Source organism: Taudactylus pleione, unplaced genomic scaffold (assembly GCF_031769625.1).
Source record: "Taudactylus pleione unplaced genomic scaffold, aTauple2 ptg000109l, whole genome shotgun sequence".
Lineage (NCBI taxonomy): Eukaryota > Metazoa > Chordata > Amphibia > Anura > Myobatrachidae > Taudactylus > Taudactylus pleione.
In genome coordinates, this window is record NW_028284511.1 from 11,005,067 (window position 1) to 11,011,066 (window position 6,000).

The window sequence follows — 6,000 nt, forward strand, 5'->3', positions numbered from 1 at the left end:
GGATCCTTCTGAGGAACAACGGATAGGAGAGGAGTCAGTCCTTATGATATTTAATGCAGGACTACTTCTGATCAAGAATGAGGATGTTGATGATGATGCAGGTGTTGGTGGTGGATATTGCAGGTGTTTTGATCCAGATTGAAAGGAGCAGCTTGGTGACACTGGACTGATTGTTGTTTGTTTTTTATCCCCAAAGTTTTAATACCCTTTCCAATTTGATGAATGCGCTGCAAGTGACATAACAGGGAGGAGGTTCCAATATGGTTAAGGTCCTTACCTCTACTCACTGTTACTTGGCAACGGTCACAAATGGCTTGGGAAAAGTTGTCTGAACTTGGTTGGAAATAATTCCTCACATGAGAAGTGGATTTTTGGTCCTTTGCCCAGGAATGGCAACAATGGGATTTTTCCCAACCATGGGCAACAACTGTTACCCAATTTACAGTTTTTACACAAACATCCTCGCCATCAACATCCTCATCATCATCAACATCCTCATCATCCTTTTTGTTATCATCAACTACATAAATATCCTCCTCATCCTCCTCGTGCAATTCCACAGAAGCATCCTCGATTTCTAAGTCACAAGACTCACAAATGGTGGAAGGAGGATCCTATTCAAGTACAGTATTAATAGAAAGGTCAGGCTCATGGCTCACACATGGCAACAGAGGACACACTTGGACTCTCCTCGGGGATTTGTGATTTTTCAGAGCACAAATTTTTTTTAGTACCTCTCCTACAAGCAGAGGGGCTTGAATTATCATTGGAACCATCAGTCTTCATAAATACAAGCCAATTCCTTATCCTTTTCTTGCCACTTAATGTGGTGAATGGCATATTGCCAATTTTTGGTATCTCTAAAGCTGACTTAGCTTTAAATCTTTCCTGCTTTAACAGTGTAAAAGTCGATTTTTTAGCCTAACTTTTTGGCCTGACGTAAGCCTTGGTACATCAGCCTTCATAGATGACATTGATGGCCTTGCATCATCATGACTGCTGTCAGCAGCTACAAGACTGGTATGTGGATTCTGCTCTCTGGTCATGTGACTGTCCTCCATACTCACTATGCACACAACCACACACACATTTTTATTTTATGGAACACTGTGGTGAACCCCTGAAAGAGACAGCAGCCCCTTGACTGACAGCAGCACAGCACCCCTGCACACCTACGCTTATGACAGGTGAGGCTAACATGCACACAAATGTTATTTTTATTTTTTTTGGCCAGCAGCCACTTGACAGACAGCAGCACAGCACCCTTGCACAACTACGCCAATGATAGGTGTGGGTAACATGCACACAATTTTTTTTTTTAATTTTAACACTGGGGGTGAACCCCTGAAAGAGACAGCAGCCCCTTGATAGACAGCAGCACAGCACCCCTGTGCACCTATACCGATGACAGGTGAGGCTAACGCACACAAAAAACTGTGTTTTCGTTTAATATGTACACTGGGGGTGAACCCCTGAAAGAGACAGCAGCCTCTTGACAGACAGCAGCACAGCACTCCTGCACACCTACGCCAATGACAGGTGAGGCTAACATGCACACAAAAAAATAAATGAGTTTATTTATTTTTTGGCCAGCAGCCCCTTGACAGACAGCAGCACAGCACCCCTGTGCACCTATGCTGATGACAGGTGTGGATAACACACACACACACAAAAAAATGTTTATTTATTTATTATAAGACCCTGGGGTGAACCCCTGAAAGAGGCAGTAGCCCCTTAACAAACAGCAGCACAGCACCGCTGCACTGATGAAAAGTGCTAACACACAAAGAAACAAATTATATAATTTTTTCCCACTGGGTGTGTGTGAAGAGCACCCCTGAAGGACAGAGCACCCCATGGACAAAACAGCACTACAGCCAGCCAGCCCCTATGGACAGGACAACAGCCAGCCCCTATGGATAGGACAACAGCCAGCCCCTATGGATAGGACAACAGCCAGCCCCTATGTACAGGACAACAGCCAGCCCCCATGGACAGGACAACAGCCAGCCAGCCCCTATGGACAGGACAACAGCCTGTTTGTGAACCGAACTCATATAGTGTGTCTGTGGTGGGATGGATGGGGGTGATTTTGGAATAAGGAGGTCATGGGATGCCAGGGTTGTGGGGAAAGAGCTTGGAAAGGTCAGGGGAGGGGGAGTGTTTGGTGATGTGGAGTATGATGGGCGTCGGGTGTATGGTCAAGGGGGGTTAAGTGGGTGGGTGGGTTGGGGCTGGAGAGGCGGGGGGTGGATGGTGAGGGGGTGGATAGGAGTATGTTTTTCTGTTTGTGTGGTGGTATAGGAGTGGGGAAGGGGTTTGTGCTGCACCTGTGGTAGGGATACCTGTTCCTACCGGATATATGAACTGAAAAAAGGGTGGGTCAGGTGCACTCTCTCAATATGTAGGATAGGGATGTGTGTGCATTGTGTGGTACTTGTATGGAAAAAATGGACAATCTGGTATGGGGCCAAACCATTTATTGAGAAGGCACAGTGCTGCTCATGGAATGGTCCCAGGGGGGGGTGTGGAGTGGTGTGACTGGCTCAAGGGAAGGTGGGTGGACCATTTCAGGGGGCTCCTTACCGTGCAGTACCAGACTGGCACATCTTCCCTGCTGGACCTTTGGTGTATTCTTGGTAGCTGTCAGTAGGATGGTGTGATGGATAGGGTGTGTGTGCTGTTTTGTCAGCATCCTGCACGGTGTAGAATGTAAGCAACTTACCTACCGGTAGGTTGCCTTCGATATGGCATTGCATATGGGGTATGGCAGCATATGGGTGATGGAAGTCTTGTCCTGGTTAGAACCGTGCCAGCGCCAGATGGTTGGTGCTGAGGTGAGTGACACGCTTGGGGTGTTTGAATCCCCCTTGTTGTGGGTGATGTTGAGTTGCAGTCTGAGGGTGGCCACTGGCAGTGCCTAGGTGGACGGCGGTTCCTGGTGCTGAGCTGCGGTCTGGAGGGCCAGTCTCTGTGCACTGCCATATGCTGGACAGGAGGCTGATGGTGTGTGCAGAGTGGTGCCAGGGGATGGGAGTGTGTCACGGTCCAGTGGGTTGATGGATCAGACCGGGTCCTTGTGGTGAGGCGGTGGGGGTAGCAAGGTGTGCTAAGAATTGTCTCCACCTCGAAGAAGGCCATGACCCAAAATTCATTGGAGAAAATTCTTACCACACCTTGCTACCCCCCACCGCCTCACCAAAAGGACCCAGTCCGATCCAACAACCCACTCTCGACCTATGACCAGAGTCACCCCATCGCACCCAGATGCACACCTAAACAGCTGCAACACGCAGCACGACTAACCTCAAATGTTGCCCCCACACCTGCTGCACAGGAGTTCCAATCCAACCCAAGTAACTTGCAGGGTTTAATACGGGAATGACCCATGAAACCCTGCAGTGTAAATGGAGCAATCCGGGTCACGATAACCTGGAGCGCACCGCATGCCGGCCGATTGACTGGCTTCAGTGGCGCTTGGAGAAGATGTAATCTGCAAGCGTCCACTTCCATGCTGGTAGAGCCAGGTCACTGTAGACCAAGCTCTGGCGTGAACGGCGCAGACTTGGGAATATCCGGGGTCGGTGATGCCTAAATTCCGGGTCTGATCCGGTTTGGTACCCTGTTCAGACCCGAAATTTAGGTATAAAAGCAGTATAATTGTATCATGAGATACTCTTTCAGAACTCAACTTGTGAGCTCTCTCTATGATTATAGGAGATTCTTTTATTTGAATCCCTAATGCTTGATTGAGATATGTCTGGAGATAATAAATAAATTCTGGGCCTTTAACCTCTGGTTTCCCTGTAAATCTCAAATTACTCCTACGGTTTCTGTTCTCTAGGTCATCAATTTTCTCTAAAAGTTTTTTAATCACACTTTCATGTGCATCTACTACAGATTGTATTGTCACTACTAATCCTCCATATCGCTTACCCTTTGTTCTAATATTCCGATTCTCTTGGTATTAGATTTGAGCTGAGATACCACTGTTTTCAAAGTGTTTCTAAATTCCTGAAATTGTTATTCCATTAGAGGTCTGATTACAATCACCATTTCTTGGGCTGCTTCTGTCACAGAAGGGGCATTTAGAGAGGCCTGAAGTGTCCTCTTGGGGGGGATGGACCATGTTGAGAGGGGGAGGCAGGTATTGAGCCTATGCTACTACGTGGATTTGGGGGAGAGTTAGATTAACTTGTGGGTTTTTAGACCCTACCGGCTTAGTTTTCCCCATATTCTTGACCGTTCACTGTTCAAGATATTTCTGCATGCCCTATAACATGAGGGAGATTTAAAAAAAGGACTCACCCCTACCTATTCCAACACTCTTGTTTTTTTATCACATCCACATATACCAAATTAATTGCCAAAGGAAGCCTCCAGAATACATTTAGCACATGTTAGCACATATTTGCTAGTGGTTTATATATTCCAGTCACAATATTTGACCGATTACCACGCTTTAGTGCTTCAAATCGCAAGTTCTTTTCTATTTGAAATATTGCCCAACATAGTCAGATTTCTGTCCCTTTTTTTCTTCTGGTCTTGCAACTTTATCGCCTTGTATATTTATCCCTAAGTTCTAATATTGTGGTTCTATGATATTGCACTTTTTCCGTTTACTGCAGATGTTACCCTTAACTTAATTTTGGTATTGATTTAAGATATTTCCTTTATATTCCAATTAAGAAAATCTTCTTGGTCTATATTTTTGCTGTGATTTATCCGCTCATTGAATGGTATAGATATCTTGCCCGCAGAAATATTTCCCACACTAGGTTGAAGTGTCCCAGCTCTCTGCATCAAATATGTAGATCTTCATAGTCCTGTATCCTTTTCCTTTACTATTTTGTTTGCTATTGTAGCTTTTCCTACTTGGCTGTAACTGAGAAATCAATCATTTTAATTCAGACATTCAGCCTTTGAAATAGGGTGCCAATGGTTTTTAAACAAGCTATACTCAATTTTTTTCTTTTCATATTGTATCCTGGACAACTGGTCTGAATGGAATTATCTTCAATGTTACTGTATTATACATTTCCAACACCAGAGAGCGTAATCTTCACTTTTTTTTTAAACTAAATAACTAATTACACAGGTCTGCTATGAAAAAGCTTTTTTAACTAATTTATGTGATTTTTTGCTTCTGAACACAAAAATGATTCCCGATTTTGCACATCACATCACGTTTTTCTGCAAAACATGTATTTATGAATGTAATTTTTTTCATATTCTTTAAAGTATTAAATGTATTCTGCCTACATTTATTATAAAACATTGTCTGAAATGAATTCAGTCGGTAGTATAGAACGTTGCAATTCAGTTCTCGTCATAAAACTTCCCCCCGCCCAGTGCCAGATTAAGTTCCACATGGTCCTGGAGCTGAAATTTACAAAGGGCCTAAACCCCATACTGTCTAAAGAAACATTGCACACACACACACACAACAACTACAACTACATGGTGAGCTGGCGAAGGTGGAATAGCAGAGCTAAAAATTTACACTGGCAAAAAAACAAATGGCCAGCTCGAAAAAGTTTATAAATTGGAAAAAATAGTCATCAAATCCAGTTTAGTAGATCCAAATAAAGTGATACTTCCACCTCTATATATAAAATTAGGACTGATGAAACAATTTGTAAAAGCATTGCCTAAAGATGGAGAAACCTTGAAATATATTTGCACCAAATTCCCTAACCTATCCGATGCTAAACTGAAGGAAGGCATTTAAACAGGCCCTGACATTAGAAAGTTAATAAAAGATGAACATTTCAAGTGTAATGAATATTGTGGAACTTTAAGCATGGACTTCATTCAAGCAAGTGATTTCAAAATTTGTAAGCAATGTCAAGGATTAAAACTAAAAATAAATTTTCAGGGAAATACTTATTAGTTACAGAAACCTTGGCTGCAAAATGAGTTTAAAAGGTAAATTTTTTGAATTCCCATATTGAGCATTTCTCAAATAATCTCGGAGACTACAGTGAAGAACAGGGTGTA